At 43.0% G+C, this 22,961-nt stretch overlaps 1 protein-coding gene across 1 annotated transcript in view; it reads right to left on the reverse strand.

Annotated features, from left to right (window-relative positions):
* The window catches only part of PLEKHG1 (pleckstrin homology and RhoGEF domain containing G1), a 197,203-nt gene that overhangs the window by 143,562 nt on the left and 30,680 nt on the right, over positions 1-22,961 (reverse strand). The window contains exon 2 of the mRNA XM_054697956.1: positions 834-892. The gene's annotated coding sequence lies outside the window, so the exon portion shown is untranslated. The remainder of the gene's footprint in view (positions 1-833; positions 893-22,961) is intronic.

Consider the following 22,961-nt stretch of genomic DNA (forward strand, 5'->3'; position numbering starts at 1 on the left):
CCTTCAAGAATAATGCAGTGTATCAAATATTTATGAATCCAATAAAACAAGATTATTTTGCTAGTTAAAGGCAAGAGAACTCTCACCCCCGTTGCACTTAAACTTTTCATTTTGTTCTTATTTTACTGTTTTGTTGAAAAAGAAAAGGCTTTGTGTAAAATCGAAACTCTAAACTTAGGACTAAACGTGCGAACGCCAGGCCGACCAGGCCCCGTTTCGGCTTCATTTCCTCCACCCTTCGCGTGTGCATTCGATGCATAATTGACCAACATTAGCTCAACATTCCAACTCTTGAACAAATAGCTTGTGATGTGGTCAGAGCATGATAAATTAAGGTACTTGGGAAAGAAAGCGAATGAAATAATTGCTTGGCTCTAAAAAAAAAAGGCCTCTCTCTTCCCTTCCTTGGTCTTTTATCATACATTGTGGCTTTTTAAGCGCTAGATCTGCAAAACTAGATTGAGACTTTAAATCTTGAAGGAAAAAGAAAAAACAGTTTAAAAGGACAAGGAATGACCTTTCTGGCCAATGAAAAGAATTTCTTAATATTACTTAGAAGACAAAGTCAGGAGCAAGAGCATGTGGGTTGGGATGGTGGCTCCTGAGTGGGTCACGTAGGGGCTTATTCGTCATGCACGTGTTTTAAGTGCATTATCCTTGTATTTCAACCTTCAATTACCATATTATCTATTCTGTCTTCCCAGATATTTCAAAGCAAGAAAATTTTTGCTGACAGAGTGTAGTCATTAAAGAATAGCTAATAGACCGAGATTATGAATATGTTCATCTTTCAATATGTTTCATACTTGAGTGAAAAAAAGAAAGCAGCTCACTTTTGTCCTGGAAGTCTCTCCAATATCTTCGTTCTCAGACTCCTGGCATCCGTCTTCACCTGTAGTAGAAACATGAAAACAAATTGCTTTTTACTTAAATATTACTTATTAGAGTTATTTTAGTGGAATATGGATGAGATATCAGGGGGAATTTTAAGCGACAAAAGGAAGATAAGATACAAAAAACTCAGAATTTCCCCACGAAAATGCCCCATCTATGCTGCTGCTCTGTAACAGACTTACAATAGCTCTAATGAAAATTTAAAAACAAAAACACTTACAGGCTGTGGTGTTTGAAAGTCACTGAGGCCCAATCCTTGACTTTCCCTCCCCCTTGAAATTCAGAGGAGACTTGGACTTTCAATAGCACAAAGACCTTTGTCCAGTACTTGTCAAACTCTAGGAAGAACTTCCCCAACTCAGAGGAGAGAAGTAGCTGAGAGGAGCGGAAGACAATACATGGTTTTACTCAGCCGCAACCACCACAGTCTCACATCTGACACAAGCCCTTCACAGGATGGGCCAATTTTCTAAGACGATGGCCACTCAACCCCAGTTCCTCTCAAGTTCTTGAGAGAAAATACAAAGTAGTTGGGGTGAGAGCAGGGTGGAAGTTCATGGGGTGATGCTGACATCTGGTCCACTGGGGATTGCTATTTTTGTAGTCACTGCTTTTGAAAAGAACCAGAGACATTTCAATGTTTGTTAAGGTTCTGAAGGGAAAACAAATGTGCTAGAAATTTGCTTGCTGGGCACCTTCATGACAAAAGTTATGAGACTATATTCCAGTTGCTCGAGGGGCAAATCAAAAAGAATGAAAAACTAGTCAAATAGCAGTACTAGTGGTAAGTGTGAAAGGCAGGCAGGTGGGAAATAAATGTGAATTATTCTACAAATAGAGCAAATAGAGTGCACACTTTAAAAAATATACCTAGTAAAAACTTTGTGGTAATAGTTGGCTCCATCTAAGTCTAAAATCTTAGATCATGTTATCAAAAATGGGGAAATAAGTGAGGGTATATAATAAAAGTGAGATAATTTTATTTTTATACAAGGAGTAAAACAAGGTGGTTTTCTTATGACACAAGTGACTATTTTTTTCCCCTGTTGTTAACTGAAGAGAACAAAGAAATGAATGACATTTATACTTTAAGTTCAAAAACAGCAATAAGTAAGGGACAGTCAGAAATAAGAATAAAAGCCAGAATTCATAGGTTTTGATATTTAAGAAGCAATAGCCAGCTCACTGCAGAATGAAATACCTCCTAGGCAGATTTCAGGCAAATCTAGTTTGAAAATCCAAAAAGATGCTAAATTACAGGAAAATATCCCACACATGGAAGAGACTAAAAAATTGAAAGTGCTGTATAAAATATCCTTGTGAATAAATGTGAACGTCTCAACAGGAATAGTTTTCTAAATTGGCACTTAACTAGTAAAACTGAACCCCCCAAAACAAAGCTGACACATGTATAAACATAAACGCTGAAGAACACAAAAATTATACAACTTACTTCAATGGTTAGATAATGTCCAAACTCTATAAAGATTTTCTAGGCTGTAGAGCAAATGGGGTTCTCAGTGTACATAATAAGCCGCCAGAGGCCTGAGAACCCAACCTGATAAAGCACACCCAGAAAAAAATAAGAGACTTGTTTGACTTAGATAAATAAGATGGCCAAATACTAAAGAAAGTGGTCAGAAAACTTGCTTTCTAGTAGATGAAAATAATGACAGAGTATACATTGGGTTATTCTGTAAATATGTCTATTATGCTCTGTTGATAGGTCACAAGAAATCAATACAGATGCCTATGGTCTAGGATGCCAGAACTGCAAGCGATAATCTCACACGTGTCTGATAACTCTCAGGAACCTAGACATAGAAGGACCATTTACCACCATATTTTAAAAGATCTCACAACAACAGGAAATATTTCTCTTAAAAAGTCAGGAGTAAAATAAAAGATACTCCCAGTGCAGTAGTAAAAGGGAATGAGCAGACCAATTTCACCAGCAGTTGGTGACAAGGGGGAAGACATGGAAAACTCCAGAGAAATATCTAGAAAATGATCCTATGGGAAACAGGAAAGGTGCCTAAGATGGTCTGAAACACATATGCTTGACAAGCAGTAATTTATGCACAGGGGTGGCAGCGAGGCACAAAGAGTGACAAGGGAGGGCGTGATGACAAGTCATAATCAGGAAAATGATGCTCATTGCAAAGAATTTATCTAGAAAACATGGGGACAACACTTTCCTCATAGATGATAATACAGAAGACAGATAAAAATAGAGGTTTTTTTTTTTTTTTTTTAGAAAGGGGGAAAAAAAGTATCACCCAGCCAGAAAATTCAATAAGAGGTAAGCCAATGAATTTATCTTTTTGACCAGTAGAAGGAACTACCATTATAAGAACAGCAAGAGGCTTTTACAATCAGCGATGTTTATTTATAGGTCAATCCTTACCAACCTCAAGGGCTGGTCTATAAACTCAAGAGAGAATTTTTAGAAAAAAAAAAAACACATTAAGGATATTTGATTATCCGGCCTTAAGTGCAAAATCCACCAATATATTGTGCTCTGGCATTAAATACAAATAGAATTTGATGTGAGAAAGAAACCCACAGTACTTCAGGACAATTTTGAAGGTGGGCGAAATGTTGTAAGTAGCCACGGAAAGATGCTATTTTTGTGATGAGAAGAGGCTGATAGTGTTATTATTGTTTTTGGCCAAAGAACAATGTTAAACTTACAGTCTGGAATACATGCTGAGTGATATTTAAAATAAGTTACATCACAACCAAGGTGAATTTGAGAATAAAAGTAACAAAATGTCAGGGTTGGTATTATAAAAAGGAGAGACCCAAGTTCAATATATTGCCATGTTCCTTCACCGTAGTGTCTGAGATAAACTTACCTTTCATTTTCAGACAACAGAGTGAGGAAAGACCCCGAAAGTTATGTGTCCCTGACAATAACTATGTAATCCATCCTAGTTATTCTAGAATGAATGTTAATGAAAATTGCCCACAAAGGATCCAACTTTGTCCTTCATGCGTAGGACAGGATAAAAGCTCTGCTGGCTCTGGAGGCCCACGATACCCAGTGACTAGGTAAAAACAGCCTTTTCCTCTCAAATTTTATTAACTTGTCAGTTATTGGCATAACTATATAACTTGGAGGATACTTTCCACACCTCCATAGGTGCACATGTAAAAGCAGCCGTTAATGAACAGAGTTGGGGTGGTTCACACCACAAAGTTGCATAATGATTGTGCAAAGACCCAAAGCATAAATATTTTTCCCTAAAATGTCAACTATTTGAAATAGGGGAACACCAAAGATTTGCTAATAAGCATGAAATCAGTTATCTTTATTTCTTGGGTAAAACATTTGCGCGTTCATAGAAGGAGCAAAGTAAGAGATTTTCAGAAATCATAGACTTTCTACCAGTGTAGACTATCAAGTCAGACTGGTAATAATGTTGAAAAAGAGCAAATCTTCCAATGTTCATCCCATAACTATCTAGAAAGTATTATTTAAATCAGTAACAGAAGTGGTCAAAGAGACAAAAGCAAAGTGAGTATTTTTTGAGGGGATATGCAATTTGATCCTGTAAATCCAAGAGGAAGCCCTGTTTTTGGACCTGAGTCCTATATTTGCTCTACACCCTTCTCCCTGGAGCGCCCCCCACATCTGTCCATTCTGGCATGGCAATGTGAAGTCATTTGTGACTCAGAGCCACTGAGATATAAAAACCCCTTTCTTGCTTCTACCTGTCCTGCATGGAGCGGCCTGGTGTCAGCCAGAGACCATAAGCAAGTAACCACAGCTAGTGTAAGACAAACCTTAAACTGGCTTCTAAGAGTGGGCAGAATAATGTCATCTGCTGTTTTAGAAGCTGTGTATCCACTCACCCTCCTGCTGGCAGCCAATCCCTGTCCCTCTCCTACCCCTGTGTGCCGAGCGACATTAACTAGGCTAAGTTATTCATCCTGTTTCCCCTCCCTGACCCAGGAATCGTATCATGAGTAGGCACATGGCCCAAGCCACACCCATCAGTACCAATAAGATCTAATTTGGGATATTTATTTAAATTACTAGAGAAATAGAGCTTTTCCTACTCCTACAAGACGTGGATGAGAGAGGATTTAGAGATTTGAGGCAGCCATTCTGCAGACAGGTGGGGTCTGAAAATGAGCCATGTGAAAGAATCCCATTTTGATAAATTTTGTGTGCTTTTGAGCTATAAATGCAGCTCACCGTAGACTTTTGTACCATCCAATGTAACTTGCTTTCTCCCATTCACTGCCCTGTGTGTGATTCCTCCCTATTGTTTTGCTAACTATATAGTAAAATTATTTGCATGATGGACAATATTTCATTGCATTTCATTGGATAACTTGTGATATATTTATATGTTCTACCTTTGGTTTTTAGGCTGTTTCCTTTTTTTCTTACTGCAAGCCAGGCTGTACAGGGCTCCAGTTGATGGAGGTGGGAAGAGGACAGAATTGAAATGATCAAACATTTTAATAAGAGTGTTAAACAATCACTTGGATTTTTCAGTCATGCATGATTATTTAAATACCTTAGACTTGGTTTCATTCTTTAAGTATTTCAGTATTTCATTCTTTAGTATTTAAGGATTCATTCTTTAAGTATTTAAGATTTATTATGTAGAGATACACATTTCCATTTTCATTGGAACCTCCAATGGCAGAAATTCTAGAGCTTTCCTTGAAAACTCAAATCAATGTCAATTCTGATTTGATATCTCCAGCTGGCCATTTCTTGTTTTGAAAGAATTCTAGTGGGTCTAACAATTTTAGAATAAAACCCTGGAATATGGAAGTGGAGAGTGGGGAAGGGATCCAGATCCTTTAACAACTAACAGTAATTGGTTTCCCAATAGGAAATACACTCGTTCTACCCACAATTTGATTAGATTATGTAGTGAAGGTCTGATATAGAGCAGGCACTGTGCCAGGCATGGGATTACCAAGTGGATAAATCAGCATCTCCAAGGAAAACATCTCATGTTACAAAATGGATGGTTCTTGGAAACTCATTGGGAAAGCTACATACATAAGGCAATTTTTAATAAGTTTGAATTGTTTGCAGGAGCATTTTAACAGACAGATTGGGAAAAAAATTGTCAAGATGTAGGCTCTATTCCCTCGATCCTAATGTTCTATTGCAGGCCCCCAAGTCTCATCGGGCACTTCATGCTGCATGCAGAACACTCAGGAAAGGATTGAAGTTTTAAGACAAGTTCAGTTTTTACTTCGTATCAATTCCTGGGTTGCACAGGAACACACACCAGTACTCGGAGGACTTAAAGTTCTATCTGCACTGATATTGAATGCTGCCCAAATACAGACTGTATTTCATGGTAAACTGGCTATGAGTTTTCAATAAAAGAACCCAAAGGACTATAAGGACTCTGCACAGCAGATTTTGATTGTCCAGACCTTAGAGTTTTTCATTTCCCATTTATTTTTTTAAGATAATAACATGTTGGCATAGTTACTTGACAAGAGATTATTAATTCTACTAGTTAATCAGAGATCATGTGTTTAGTGGGTGACTGCTTCCTCACATTTCTTGTTTGTAAAATGCAAAAATGTCCCTTTTACATTTTTACAGAAAAGTGGGCCTAATAGCTGGCCACATAGGACTGAGGATTCCAATACCATCTCCCTTGAGTTTTCAGTGTTGGAGGTGACCCTGGGCAACATGTGAAGTAGCGGATGGTTCTTGAGTGAATGACCTTCACTCAAGTGTGGATACTGGCAGTAGGATCACAACGAGGAATACCAGTCTCATCCCAAGAAGGCAAGCTTTGCAGGGATGCTTACCAGAGAACAGAGCTGACAGCAGCTGGATTACAAGTTTTAGAATGCAATGATCGATACATTCCTAACTCACCTCCTTATCACCCAGGCAACCTGCCCCACCCCTAAAATGTCTTGAATGCACCCAGCATGAGACTGTCCCAAGGCCTCAGGCCCTGAATTCCCAGGACAGAAGACCCACCAGGGAGTGTGCTGAGGGGGCTGTGACACTGCCCAGGGGTGGCTTCGGTTACCATGTGCTCTTGAAACCATAAAAAATACAAACAGCAATATTAAAGTTGGGGGCTTGGTAGCACACCAGGGGAGAGAGATCATGGGTAAGGCAAGACTTTCCAAAGAGCGTCAAGTCCAGACATGAATAAGAAAAAGGAAGGAGGCTCTGAAAGTTTATAGGGTTTTGGCAGATTTTGTTCTTAATGAAATGGAAGAAGTCAAAAAATGGATGACATTTCTAAGCAGAACAATTTCATAAGCAACACCATGTATAGACCAGCACAGACTAACATCTAAGAGCTTCTTTCAATCCAGATCAATCACTTTAAGCAATTCAGACTGTGTTTGCAAGCGACAAAAATGAACAATGTTAATCAACATAGTGAAATTCCCTTACATGAACAGAATTCAGATGTGGCTTTTCAAGTTAGACTTTCTTGTAAGTAAAATACATGTTCGTCAAGGGAAACTGAAGATATCATGTTTCCTTGGGTTAGTTATTTAATAAACTAACATTTTGGGAGATAGTTTCAAAAATCTAAATTTGTGATTGCCTGATTATTTAAGGGTGAAGTAATGATTTTATTCTTAAAAAAATCAGGCTTCTGCAAAAACACTCCTTTTACTCAGACAACATATGGAAAAAACTGTTACATCATTTTAGTATGTTATATTTAGAAAGGTAATTTCCTTTCACTGAAGGCCTTTTTAAAAAACTGTCCCCATCCGTCAAGAAAAACAGGTTTTGACATGTAAGGTTTTTTTTTTTTTCAAATGAATGACCAAATATATTGCAGAGTTCTCATTTAACATTCATGTTAAGGATATTTCAATGAGTTTTCAGGTTCAAGGGGAAAAAAGGAAACACGAACACGGAGGGCAGATTTCCAATAAAAGCCTTTCCATTCACTACCGATGATTTATTCACCTACATGGTCCTCAGCCTCTCAGCCTCTCACTTTTCTGGAAACATTTGCTTTGCTCCTGTGGACTGTTTTTACTTCTAAAAGGAGGGGGAAGGCTAACATTGAATTATGAAGTCCATGAGGAAAACAGGAGGGTGATAATTGACATATGCAAAGAAACCTTGTCATTTTAACTCTGCCCTTGAGGAAACTCCTTTTTATGAAACCTGTCTTGGCACCGCCCGTCCAGGCTTACACAGTTATTTTGTTGACGTCAAAAGGTTCACACTGACAGTGACTGCCAAGGAGGCTGAACTTAGAACACTTTATCTGCATGATGCTTTTGGTTTTTCTTTCACAGAAAACCATTAGGATTTCCTTCAATCCATCTTGCAAGTTCTCATGGTATTAAACATGGTTATTTATTAGAGACTATATTTTATTTCACAAACATTGTGGATGTGGTTTCTCCTTCCCAATTCTATAAGCAGATTCTTCTTTCTTCGGGCTCTGTTTAGGCATATGTTCAGGTTGGATACTTAGAGATGCAAATTATACAGTATGGCCATTTATTGTATGATAATGGAGGTAAATACACCCCAGAGCAGGGCAGTGGCAGAGCACAGAAATGCCAGGGAGAAGACATACAGCACATTTCACTATGAAACTAAAATCCAGTGCCAACGAAGAAGCTCAAACATGGCACCTTCGGACATAACAGCAGTTAGAATTGCACTTCCCCACCTAAGTGCCCGGCAAGTTCAGATACTTGCTTAGCATCTGTTTCTCCATCAGGATCTTAGGAGGCCCCAATTCTTCTGTGCATGTCAGAACGCCCATGGCCACGCACATGGTGCTTATTCACAAATAGCCCTTCAGTAAAACACTGTGTGCAAAATGCCATGTGCACCATGCTCCCTGCACAGGGGGTCTCAGTGGGGTCTCAAATGGGAAAGTCAAGATGTTGTCATAGATGCTGACAGGACACAATCTTTGAGAGAAGGAGGCGTTGCAATGACAAGAACAGGGAATATAATCAATGGTATCTCTGAAAAGAGGGGAGGAACCAGGACCTGGGGTCCCAGACCTAGCATTAAATAAGCTCAGGACACTTTTGTTATTGCAGTAAGGGGCAAGTGACAGTGACTGGAGGATTAGAAGGAGTAACAGGCAGTGGTCTAGAGTGAACCTGAGTGATTTCCATCTTCCCTGGCAAGTAAGTGACAAGATCACCTTCTGGATGTGATGGGCAAGAATGTCTATTTGGGAAGAATAGAGAAAGTTGCAAAAATGTCATTTTGAAGAATTGGGTATCAGTTCCCTGGAGGAAAAGAGTAAGTGGGCCAGTGTCACACTCTGTGCCATCAACCACCATGTGGGCACAGGCTTGGACAAGGGTTTAGCAGCGACAGGTAGGACAGGTGGGTTGTGCATAGGCAAAGCTTTGGCTTTGCCATCAGGAGTCTTGGGTGCAAGCTCCAGCTCTGCTAGAAACACACTGATTTGGAGGACCATCCCTTTCCTTAGGCTTTAGGTTTTGCCATTTGTAAAATGACAGGGTTGCAAAAGAACCTCCAGTTTCCCTTCTTTATGAGGCCAAGTCTTTATACAATCACCAGTAAATGAGTCTAATGATAGCACAATTAGTTCAGAGTAAAAACTTAGAGTTGAACAGGGACCATTTTTACTGTATTGGTCCTTGGCCTTCATTATTTTCTGACCAGGATTACCCCAGTCCTTCTGGTCCATTTCCACCCCTACCGCCAACCTGTCATCTATGACAAATGTGATCAGGTGACTGCTTTGCCTCAGTCCTTCAAAGCATTTCCCACCCTCGCTGCCCACTGGGTCAATTCAGTCTCCTCACACTAGCTCAGGAAGCGCTTTGTCATTGGTTCCCGCCTCAATCACTGCTTCTCTGAAATACTAACTGCAATAATGTTCTTCAAAAGAAAGGAAAAAAAGAGAAATACAGGATTTTCTCCATGAAAGCATAAATAAAATAAGGGTTAAGCTAATCCTTTAAACATAATTATTCTCAACTGCAGTGATCTATGCATTGCCATTTTCTATTTTAAGACAGGTAGTCTAATTAAAAAATACTGAACTCAGAGGTTTGGGCCAAGCAGTTCTCAGAAGCAATAATGAGAATTTTGTGGTTGAGTTAAAATACACTAAAGTAAATTCCTTTTCACTTTTCAAGGTGAGTACAATATCAGTTAAAGCCTTTCCAAAAGAAATGGACTTTCCAGAGGAAGTGAAGAAAGAACATAAATAACATTATCCCATTCATTAAAAGAATGGTATTCAATGATGTTTACACAAGTGGTTCTCACTCTCTAAACTTAAGTCTAAATATATTTTAAAAGCTGTATGTAAAGTAGTAATTTACTGAAGCCAAACCACAAAGAAATTTCAGGAATGCATCCAGGTTATATAATTCTATTCCCTGCTATATAAAAAGAATTCTAATGGTGTCTATTTTGGTCATCTATTGACTAATTGTTACTGAGAGGAATTGTGGAGGATAAAATAATCTGAAAAATTTAGTTGCAGTCCAGTTAAGTTTCTAGGTAAGAGGCAGTAGAAATGTCAGTCCCACCGAATAGCCATTTCTAACGACCGAATAGCCATTTCTACTAAAGAGTTGCCTGGCAGGGGCAACCTCTTCCTGGTCACTAGAACGCACCTTCTCCCTCCCTTTCTTATTCTCCTGACACCCTTTTTGCCTTCATTTCAGGGCTCCTTCTCGAGCTGTGGTGCTCCTCAGCCAGAAACAGGCTCAGAGAGGAGTCCCAGAACCTTCTGTGTAAGTGGAGTGGGAGAAGGGAAATAGAATAGATTTTAGGGACTAGCAGAGAGATGGAAGAAAATATATTCAAGAGACAGCAGGAGAGTGTAGGAATGTAGAAGAGCCCAAATTGTTCCACAGAACCAAGACAGGCAACTTCACTGGAGTTGGGGTTTTGGAGGGAAATAGTAATACATTCTAGCTAAAACAATAAGTTAAAGAAGTGTTTGATGATGGAAAAGAAATTCTACACAACCCAAGAAGATCATCTGTCACGATCACCCTTGTCAGTACCAAACTTTCTTAAGGGTTGGAAAAGTATTCAGAGATGGTCCTATTTCTTTCATGCATAAAAGATCAGGAAGGAAGGAAGTGCTCATATTATTCAACAGACAGACGTCAAAACAGAGGACTCCATGGACCGAAAAATGGAATTTATAATCTATATGGCTAAAAACTCACTTAGTAGGCTACAAAATTGAACCAAGAAAATCTCCAGAACATATAGCAGAGAGAGAGAGAGAGAGAGAGAGAGAGAAAGAGAGAGAGAGAATATAAAAAAGACATGGAGAATTGATTCCAAGAGGTCCAAAACCACCCAAAGGTGGCTACTGGGGTTCTAAGTGGATATTTATTAATATTAGTAGGGAGCAAATATTCCAAGCTAGAGAAGACTTCAGATCATAAAGACACCTCCCAACTATAAAAAGAAAATTACAGGTAAAATATCAGAAGTAAGGGTAAGTAAAAATCCCCAAAAGCTTCTTGGAGGAGAGAGAGAGAGAGAGAGAGAGAGAGAGAGAGAGAGAGAGATCTGCACATACACACAATCAAAGATGTTGTAAGAATCAACCCAATATCAGACTTGAGGGCTGCACTGGATTGTAGGTATCCGAGAGGAAGCCCTCAGGGGTGAGGAACTATCATTTTGCATTTAGACTAAACTGTTGATCAAGTGTAAAGGCAGAACCAGACATTTTTAAACATGCAGCAACAGAACTTATCATCTCTGCATATTATGTATAAAAAGTTACTCAGAGAGACTAGCCTGCAGAACAGAAGTGGAATGTAAGGAAGAGAAGAACATGGGGTACAAATAAAAAAGCCAAATATGCAAAAGCAGAAGAGTGTTTATAAAGAAATGAAGCTCAGGCCTCCCTGGTGGTGCAGGGGTTAAGTCTCAGTGCTTTCAAGCTACTGCCAGCCACTACAGCACGAGTTCGATCCCTGGCCAGGGAGCTGACCCACATGGCGCAGCAGATTTCTCCTGTCTTGCCTGCAGTATTTTTCAGTAGATCCGCTCATTCTGCTCCCCACTCTGTCTCTGGTGAATCCTCTCGGTCCCCAGCACCTCTGGCCTACACCCCAGTTCCTTTATGCATAAATAAATAAATCTTTAGAAAACATGAAGCTCTTGGAAAAATCTCCCTCAAGCAATAAAATTCACTGATCCCGGATGGATGGGACTTTTCCTCTATGGATCTAATTGTGTTACTTGGCTCCACAGGGAATATCTGCATATTGACTTCTGATGTGCAAAAACTACAGATGAAACAAACATTCATATTCACACCGTCACAGTAAGTATAACAAAACAACCACGACACTAAAAATTACAGCCTGACATTTAGGAAGTTACAGGTAAGGGTTGACCCTCCTGGGACCCAGGGGGTTCCCAGGTGGGAAGTGGGGGCTTTCTGTGCTGAAACTGGGCAAGTCCTGGGAAAACCAGGCTTAGTTTGTCACCTTTGTCAGAGGGCACAGGGGATGAGTGAGGGGTGCTAACGGCCTCCTTTGGCAGAGCCAACCAATGCTTTAGAAAAGAGCTGGTGACACCAACTTGAATATAGCAACTGGCAGTAGCTAACCCCCCTGGGGAAGTTAGGTTTTTACATTCATTTCATCCCCTTGCGAATGATTTTGATTTTTAAAACAATGATCCATTAAGAGTAGAATTCATCATTTTGTTCATGAGGTATCTGACTTCCAAAACTGAGACTATTTTCCAAATGAGAAAAACCTAGGACTCCAAACATGGACACTAACTAAAAATGATTAAACAAGGGATTTTTATCTCAACTCTGAGTTGAAAGCAAGAGTATAAACAAAACCTAGGACAGGAAGGTCTGTTCCTTTGTGCAGGGGCAGTGTCTGTGCTCTTGTGAAGAATGATGGTCACAGGAAAGGGCAGGAGGAAGTCCTCAGTGAACCAGAAAAAGGGACCCACTGAACCGAGTTCATCAGGTAACAAGCCATGAGCTGCTACGCTGCCCCCCCACTGGCTGGTGGGTAAATCAGGGTGGTCCCGGTACCCCCACGTAGAAACTGCCCGGATGACACATGACTTTTGACGAGTGTGATATATTGCACTAACTCAAAAACAGCCATGAATGACATCCCGTGACAGGGCTGTTTTATGCCAAAATTGTTGTTTCCATAAAGCTCAAAGTAGGACTTCTTTTCATGAGCATTAACACTTTGAAGTTTGTCCAGTGACCCTGAAGAGGGATTCATATCTATAGATAAACTTGTTTTGTCTTTAAAGAGGACCTGAATCTTAGGTATGCTGGTCCACAGTTATTTGCACAGGAAGCCATTAACTTATCTACACATGATAACACAACCAGGAAAGATAATAATTGTTTCAGTCCTGTCAACTTAAGAATGCCCTCTGTTAACGCCCAAAAGATAGGATATTTATTTGAAAATCAGAGCAGAGAAAGCCCATCATCCCACCTTCTGTAAGTCACTAACTACCAAGCACATAATCAACGTACATTATAAATGTTGACAGTTTGCAATTGTCATCCATCAGCCCTTGATGAATTTACTAAGTTCATGGGTTCTCATGTTCCCTGCAAAGCTGTTAAATCAACTGTTACCTTAAAAATCCAAAGTCCAGAAACTGAGAAAAACCCCAAAATACCACAATCATAACTCATTGGAAATGGTGACGATGACTAAGATGTATGAACTTACAAAAGGAATTTAAAAAAATGTAGCTCCAGAGAAGCTGGGGTGTTGATCTTCCAAGTGAAGACAGCCTAAATCAAAAACATTAAAAAGGTCACAATTACACCTAACCAGACACACTCATTTCTCTTGAACTACAAATTACATACAGTTAGCCACAAACTCCAAAATGAAAAGCCAGACAACTATGATTCCTCTAAAATGTCCATCCACGCCTATCTTATTTTTTGTTTTAATTATAAGACTTCTAAAATTCACATCCAATTATTTTAGGGCATTAGAAACATTTTGATGCCATTTATTAACAATGAGATTTGCAGTATATATGTCTGTGCAACTCCCCAAACCAACACTTTTATAAAGCAGTGAAAGCTGCAATTTACTTGCTCTCCAGGAGACTAATTGAAATGTACTGGAATAAATGTAATGAAATAATGTAGGACATTTTTCCATTTGTGTAAAATTCATAGTATTCTCTTGAAGCCCTTTAAGAGTAGCCACCCTATCCACCTACATTTTCATTTCCGTTAGTTCCAGTGACATCTCTATTGAATATTCAAATTAAACAGGGCTGAGAATTAATTATTTTTCCAGGGAAAGAGTCACCCAGCTACTTTAAAAGCTGGGTTGTTTTAAGTTTCTGCATAAAAAATATATCTCCTAGCTCTTCTTGGCAGAATAATATCTTATAAGCCCTAACCCTGCCTGAAGTCAGTTATAAACCACAGCCTTGTAATTCTCAGGCAAAGATGCTGGTGTTTGTAATAATCCAAAAACATGAAAATGATGATATCCCTCCAAGAATGCACTACATTGTCTACAAAATAAAGATTTATTGTTGTTTCATTACTTCATTACTTTAATGGGTTTTCTCCCAGAATTAGGCTTAATGTCTGAATTGCATGTTAAATTTTTCCATATGTCTGAATATAAACCATTTGATCTAGTGATGCAGAAACTGATTTATTCTTTCATCTAAAATATTTTACAGGCTAATTTTTATTCACTTTATTTAAAAAAAAAGCTAAGGACTCGATGTGTTTTTCAAATTAGCCTTGAATATGGTTCAATCATAGAAGCCAACTTAGTAATGGGAAACTTACTGAGAGCATACTCTGTATCTTTGAGCCTCCCTGTTCTTTTTCCTCTCCAATTACTGTTTAAAATCTCCCCAAATCCATCTAGTTTGCCTAGACTACCCTTGGTCACATGTTTTTCCTACCTATAGAACTCTTTTCATGTTTATTATTCTTTACCGCTCCCAGGGTCACTTGATGACATCCTAAGCTTTGTTTTATCCTCCAAGGCCTACAGGTTAGTCAGCCTTTTCCTCCAAACTAAGCTGAAAATCCATCTGATGGTTAGCTGGTCTCTCCCATGCCACTTGGTTACTCATGGCACGTAAGTCATGCTCTGCAGAGACACTGGCACATAGTAGGTCCTCACATGTATTTGAGTCACAGCCATCCATGTGCATCCAGCACAGTTCTCCATTATCAGAAGGCAGAAGTAACAAGACCTGATTTTTATACTGGACATTGAGACTTATCCCGGCCACATTTACCCAAATCAAATCAACATCACAAATTCCCAGGGACACCATGAATGGTTTTCTTTCATTACCACCTTGAACTTGAATTTATATTTTGTTGTTGGAAGTTTAGACGACTTCTCGATTCGTCTTATCAAAATGTAAAATTACTACATGAGAAAACCATTTTAAAGAGGAGGAAACATGCACTAGCAGTATTTATTAGGGACACATAATGTGTCCACAGGGGCAGCCTCGCTTTTCCAACCCTTCCTACCTCCATCCCCTTGGGCCCCTGAGTACCTTCTTTTTCTCCTGGTGGGTCAGGTCCTTACTGGCTCTCCCCTCAGCCCCTCACCACTCTCCACCGGTGTCCATTCTCAACTTTGCAAGGGCCCAGGAAGAGACCAACACTGGGCTAGTTGCCTTCTGTCTACCCTAACTGAGCTATCCGAGGCCGAACACGGAAGGAAGGCCGCGCAGAACGATGCCACAATAAACGTATGAGCACCAACCTCGCTTGGGTTCTTGATGCTTTTCCAACATCTTTTGACGTAACTCAATGGGGAGTGAACTGAACACCCATCATGCACCAGGGTCTGTGCTGGGCGAGCTTGATCCTTGCTCAGCTCCTGTTGTTCCTCTCTGCAGCCTTCCAGCTCACCACACTCCCTGTTCTCAGTAGACTGTCCTCTCTGCTCTATTGAGGAAAATGAGGCCCCCAAGAACTCTCTTAGCTCCTTAGCCTTGCAGCCACAAATCTGCCTCTGACTTCTCTCTTTTTTACCACTTCCGCAGGCTCAGAGGAGGGGATGGCTAGAGTGGACGAGAGGCGCTCTTCCCCATACTTGCAACCCTTCCCTTCGTGTTGGCTGTTTTCTCCCATCTGTCCAGAGGATGGCATCTCAACCATGCTACAAAGTGTCCCTATGCACCTGACCCACCACTGTCCCCTCAGCTATTATCATCTTCCTGAGTTGACCATATTTCTTAGGATCACTGTTGATGATCCTCTTGCTCCCCATCTCTCACGGACTCTTTCTAGCTTGGCTCTTCTAGTCCACTGTCGAGATGATGGGGACACAAGCCCGCAGAGACGCCCCTCTCCCTGCTGACTCACCTGGAGCCCATCCTTGCATCTCCCTCTGTCTAGAGAACAGTCTCCAGGCCAGTGACCCAGGAGGGGAAAGCCTCATGTCTCACTCTCCCTTGTGCAAGCCTCACACAGGCGGCACCAGCAATACCCAGGATGTTGCTGTGGCCTCCTCTGCCAGACGCACCATGTCCTGCCCTCGGGACCCCGTTCTGCTCTCCTGCTGCCAGGTATGTGGCCCCCACTCTTCTTCACCTGCTCAGCTCCCCCACCTCCCCAAGGCACGGCCCCGATACAGCAACCTCCTCAGAAAGCCCCCCCTGAGCAGGGGGCCCAGAACATACTGCTCTGTCTTCATGAGAACTGTGACCTCAAGGGCAGAAATCCTGTCTCATCTGTGGGATCTTGGAGTCACTGTTCAAAAATGCGAAACTGAATTATGAGTCTTCAAAGGAGAGCAAATCCATTCTTTGGTTGTTCCCAGATGTGAAGTATGTTTTTCAGCTTAGTAAAAATAAATAACTGGAGTTTAACAAAAAAAAAAAAAAAAAAGAAGAAGGCGGCTTGCATAAGGTATTTTGACAGAAGAGTTTAAAAGCCTAAATAAATAATTAAGTCATTGGCAAAAATACCAGCTAAGTTAGTGACGAGAAATTCAAATGAAATCATTAGAAGTGCATGCAAACTTCAGGCTTCCACAGCCTCTCGCTCACAGCCAGCTAGCTTCCCCCAGAAACTTTCTGGCACATAAACCCAATAGTTAGTCATATGTATCATTTCATGGCAAAATGAAGTCTTCGAAAGTAATCTTTAAAACACTGCTTGGAGGTAGAGCTGCCGCGTCCCTCCCAAAGCACCCCCTGCATCGGGACAGACAGCTTGGCCCACGGCCGGGCAGGTCAGCCTGGCTCACCAAGCACCGCGGGTGTCCTCGGATCAGCGTGAGACGGGGCTGGTGACCCGAGGAAGGCCCAGTGCGCTCACCACACAGTCTGCAGACAGGACGGCTAGGGGTCCATTTTGGGGGTGGTGGGGGAAGATGTGCTTTCAGGGAAATATCTGGAAGGTTAAAACCAAAAGTGTTTTAAGTGCTTGTCTCTGATGGTAGAATTGAGGCGATGTGGTTTTTCCTCCGCACCCCCAAGCATTATGGATCACTCATTCACTCTGTTTTTTTAAGTCCTTTTACATAATAAATAAACCAAGATGCATCCCACAGACCTGGGCAGCTCTTATGGCCTGTGGCCTCCCATCATTCCCTGCAGGGGCCTCCAGCTGAGCCCTGAAATCAGTCCTGACAACAGACAACAGTGAGCTTCCCCCCCAAAACATGGTGACGTTTCTGGGGACTGAGATGGTGAGCAGGATGCAGGAAAGGGACTGAAGCTCCGGCATTTGTGTGTGTGAGTCTGACAAGATTTTCTAAATGCATCTGACTTCTCCCAAGACGCTCCTGCAGTTGTCCTGAGTGCCTAATCCTTCAAGACTCAGTTCCCCTGTGACATCCTCGGGGAACCCTTCCCCAGTCAGTCAGGTTTGGGTTAAATGCCCCTCCTCGTTGCTCTCAGACCCAGCCCATGTCCACCACCCGTATCTGCTCCCCGCAGTATCCCTCAGTCCTGTCTGCCTTCTCAGCTAGCGTACATGCTCCCGGAGGCGGCCACGTTTCTCTCATGTGTCACAGCAGCAGGAGAGCCTGGCCCAGGGAACAGACTAGACTGAACCCACAGGCACAGGGTCTGCGGCAACCAGGCGCCTTCCCAGAGCGGGGGGACACGATGCCCAGCTGGCCTCAAGGAGCCATGGCCTTGCAGGAGGTGCAGAGAGCTCAGCCGTGCTCCTGGAGGGGCAGGTCTCGCAACTCATGCAAGCTCTCAGGGTCTCCTAGGAGAACGCTTAGGAGGCCACGGGCGCGAAAACACAGGCACGTTTGTGACAAAGGCACATCACCAATAAGCACAACACACGTCTCTCTATACCTCCCCACCCTCCCCACTTGGCCCAATTCCTCCACCGCTTTACCAAGACGTCTGTCAGCCTCCCTCCGCTGGCACTCTGTCTCTCAGGCCAAGAGCAACCTCACCTACTGTCTAGCTCGGCATTGATGTCCATTCTTGTGTGATTTTGTAGCTAAGTGAGAGGCTATGTCCTTCACCCTCCTATACAGGCAGAGAATGGCACCCGAAATTTAATTGGGGATATCCCCAAAGTGACATTTTGGGGGCCGTATTCAGCCATGTTGGACTGATTCAGTCTGAACAAGAATTTCACCTAATGTGCCAGCGTCAAAAGTCTGTTACGGAACCGTGCTGCAGTCATGTCCCAGAATGTCCCTGTCAGGGCAGTTTCTTAAGTCTAGGAGGCAACTTCAGGCTCTGCGGATCAAGGCGTGCTTAGTACTTGAGCTGCTGCCTTTGCTGGCCTCCATTCCTGCTGTCCTCTGCTAGGCCCTCCGCGCCCCTGGTGGAGGTGTACTGAATCACCTGTGTGGTCTGGGGCCTGTTTGGCAGTCGCTTCTCTTGGTATGGGTGGATTGTTGTCAGAGGGGAGTCTCCTTCCTAGCCTTTCTCCTCATCTTCCCCAGCTTACACAGAGCCCTCCCCTAATCACTGTGTGGAACTGCATATATTTATTAGAACAAGATTACATTGTGTTTGTGGCCATGAAAAGCTCTGTTGCCATCAGCGAAAGGCAAGTCAACAGAGGCAAACTATTCCAGACAGACCTTGTTCTCTGAGTCACGTCCCCGGCAGCTGACACTCACGAGAGAATGCTGAGCTCAGGGCCAGGAGAGCTTCCCTCGCTTTCAAATGTCCATTCCAAACACAAGGCCAGGACTATGTTCTTTTGCAATCATTGAGAAAGACTTCATGAAAAAGTAATTACACGAATAAACAGTGAGGGTGATGTATGGCACTAAAAATCACAGCATCGCAGGCTGCGTATGTACTATTGATGCAAAAGATGACCCTTGTCAGCAAGTAGAGGCCTGTGTGGCCGACAGATGGTGACTATGGAAGTGGAAAATGCCAACTTACTGCTGAGCCTGAAGCCACTTTTTCTTTTCTTAAAAGGAAAGCAGTCTCTCCTCATCCTGTTCATATCAGCATGGGATAATGTGGTTTACATTAGTACTTGAGATCTTAAATGAAGCGGAAAGACTTAAACATGAGCAGGCTCAGAAGAAGATTGCTCTTCTTGTACCTTAATGTTCCCCATAAAAATAAAGGATTGGGTTCTATTTAAAATTGCCATTTAGAGCCAAGATTCTGGAATTTATATACTGTGATTCTATGGCTATGTAACATTTATATTAAAATATGTATATTTATGTATATAGAACATACATATGTGTAACTGACCCTTGAACGGCTGAGCTTGAACTGAGCAGGTCCACTTACACATTTTTTTTTTTTAAAGATTTGTTTATTTATGCATACAAAAACTGGGGTACAAGCCAGAGGTGTGGGGGGGGGGTGAGAGGATTCACCAGAGACAGATTGGGGAGCAGAACAGGTAGATCTACTGAAATACACTGCTGAGGGGAGCAGTGGGGTGACAGGAGAGGTCTGCCGCACCATGTGGGTAGCTCCCTGGCTGGGGATCAAACTTGTGCTGCGGTGGCTGTCAATAGCTTCATAGTGCTGCAACTTAAACCCTTGAGCCACCAGGGAGGCCCCACACATGGCTCTTCTTGCACACAGATGCTGTAACCTATGGCATCAATAAATACAGCATCAGCATGGTATTGTAAATGTATTTTCCTTATGATTTTCTTAGCAGTACTTCCTTTTCTCTAGCTCACTTTATTGTAAGAATACAGTCTGTAATACATGTAATATGCAAAATAAGTGTTACCTGTTTATATCATTGTAGGGTTTCCAGCAGGCTATTAATAGTTAAGTTTGGGGGGAGTCAAAAGTTATGTGTGTATGTTGTAATGTGTGGGGGTCGGTGTCCCTAACCTAATTTATACCGGGCCAGCTGTATAAACAGATTGCTGCTCTGAAAGTCAAAACCTATGGTGTAGACACAAATAGCCAACTGGTCTGTGTAAAATTCAGAACACTTGATAGCCAGTACACACAAGTTGTTCCCCAGCCAATAAAAAACTCTTTATATTCATCAATTGACTCTCCTACGACGAAAGTATTACTATTCCCCCAAAGAGCAGAGGGTCATACAGAAGCCAAAAGGCTTCACTGTGTGACATTTGCTCAAACAAGAGTCATGACTAGACCCAAAAAAACCATTAAAAAGTCCTCAAATTCTCAAGCCCGATCAGGATGCTGCTCCCAATGCTGGGCCTCTCAGGAAGGACTAGCCCAAGGGCCTGCGGTTCCCGGGCTCCACATTCCTTCACCCTGGTTTCAGGTGTGACTCTTGACTGCTTCAGCTTTCATACTGAGGACCCTTCGATTTGCCTTGATCTGGAGCTTCCACAACTGCCTAAGCACAGAACTCATGCGTCCCACCTGGGCAGGCTGGAGCCTTGCTACGAGGCCCCAGAGTCATCAGCTGAGGGCAGGTGGACATGCAGCTCTTAGGCCTGCCCAGACCTCCTGGTTGCACATTTGGCAAGTTCCCTGGTGATTCCTACATGGAGCAAGTAGGGAGGCCTCAAGATTTCACAAGACAGTGCTTCCTTGGGGGCAGCTTAGCCAGAGTAGATGCTTTAACCACAACTTCCTCATAGATGCCCCCAGCCCACCCCTCACCCCCTCAAACATCCACTGTCCCTCTTCTCTAGAACAGAGTGGTCTCTACTCTGCCTGCTCAGCAGAGACCTCACCTTCCTTCCTGCCTGTGAAGCTGCCCTGGGCAGCACTTGATACTCCTCTTCCTAAGCCAGCCTGCAGCCACAGCCCACAGCCCGCAGCCCACAGCCTGAAGCCCTAGGGCGCTCCCAGGGTGTGGAGGGCCTTGGGAGGCCTTTGGGGCCTCAAAGGCGGCAGCAGCAAGCTCTGTGAGCAGAGGCCACCTGACATCCACCGTGGCCTCAGGACAAAGGAGGGGGCCATGAAGACTCAGCCAAAGACACAGCATCTGAGGGGACCTAAGGCTAGGAAGCTAACAGGTCCCAAAGTCAGTCAAGAGTTTAAAGATCGACAGCGCCCAGAAGTCACCAGGCAAAGCATGCACGCAGTACACATCTGGAACTCAGTAAAGATGGACTGAACTAAATGAATCGGAGGTGCCCTCCTTATCACCCCTATTCTGGAAGTGGCTTTTACCAGCAGCGTAGACACCTGAGATTCTAGACACTGACGGTGTAATCGGAAGGCGGCTGGTCAATGATAAGGTGGGGTAGCCCAGATAAAGTCTGTCCTGATGAGCTGGCAAAGGCAAGCTGTGTCAGATGTCCCCATACACCTCAACCCTTCGCCCTCAAAACCGCTGAGTCTCTGCTTCCACACTTCTGTGACTGCATCACCTCTGACTTCGCAGAGATGGCTCTGTCAGTCAAGGCTCTAGACTTGGCCTCAGCCACAGACCCTCTAGTTACCGCTCTGCCTCACAGGCAAATTCATGGGAAAGGCTTCTCTTTCAACTGAGTGACTCTGAAAGCACCCCCACACAGCCTCTGGTGTCCCTTTCACCCAAACATCCCACATCTTCCCAAGTGGGGCTCAGAACACATTCCTCAGACGCCTGCTCAGCCTCTGGACCAGTCCCATTTCTGTTCATATTTCAAGGCAAACACTGAATGAGCAGAGAATTTCACTGATATGCAGTTTCTTGGGGAAATTCATTTGCCTCTTCCCCACTGGCACGGCTCCCCTCTTGCTGCAAGATGGGTTCTCACAGGTGGCAGTCACCTTTCTCTGCCAGGTGTACAGCCCTGAGCTCTAAGGTCCCCAGGCTGTCTGCAGCCCTGGCCCTGCCCCCCGGCACTCCACTGTCTCCTCCTGGCCCTTTGCTGGCTTTGGTTTCTTCTCCATCCCTCATGGCTCAGTCTGGGCTGAGCTGGTGGGTCTCCGCCTTGCTCCTTAGACATCAGCAACCACAAAATCACGTCCCCAAAGTCACACCCCGCTCGCTGCCATGGGGAAAGGGTCCTGACTTCTCACTCCAGCTCCAAGCAGTTCAATTTTGTTTTTCATAGCCATACACATTTTTCCACATAAAATGTGTTGATAAAGATCTTGTGGCTTTAAACGACTTGAAAACCATCACTTACCTTTTAAAGGATTTATTTATGCATGCAAGAACTGAGGTGTCAGCCAGAGTTGCAGGGGGTGAGAGGATTCACCAGAGACAGAGTGGGGAGCAGAACAGGCAGATGAACTGAAACACACTGCTGAGGGGAGCCGCGTGGAGGCAGGAAAGGTCTGGTGGGCCATGTGGATCAGGTCCCTGGCCGGGCATCGAACTCACGCTGCAGTGGCTGCCCATAGCTTCACAGTGCTATCACTTTACTCCATGCACCACCAGGAAGGCCCCATCACTGACTGTTTCAAGGAAACAGGGTGCAGAGTTTCTGGTCCCCATATTTAGGGGACCCACGCCTTTCGTCATGCCTTTCCTGGTCAAGGATCAAGTACGTGCATGTGAATAGCTTCTCCACTAAATCTTTGTGTCCCTGTGACAAGCTCAGATCAGGCAGTGCTGTCCAAGCCTCTGACAACCACTCAGCTGTGTCACTCTCAACCAACTCAAATGGCCTCTCTCTGGAGCTTCATGTCAAGAACTGTTGATAGATTCTGCCTGCTCAGCCACACAGGTGCTTGGGATTAGTCCATCCAGCCTTTGCAGGTGCCT

The sequence above is a fragment of the Talpa occidentalis genome, unplaced genomic scaffold, assembly GCF_014898055.3.
Source record: "Talpa occidentalis isolate TD23 unplaced genomic scaffold, MPIMG_talOcc4v2.1 talOcc4.2, whole genome shotgun sequence".
NCBI classification, from domain to species: Eukaryota; Metazoa; Chordata; class Mammalia; order Eulipotyphla; family Talpidae; genus Talpa; species Talpa occidentalis.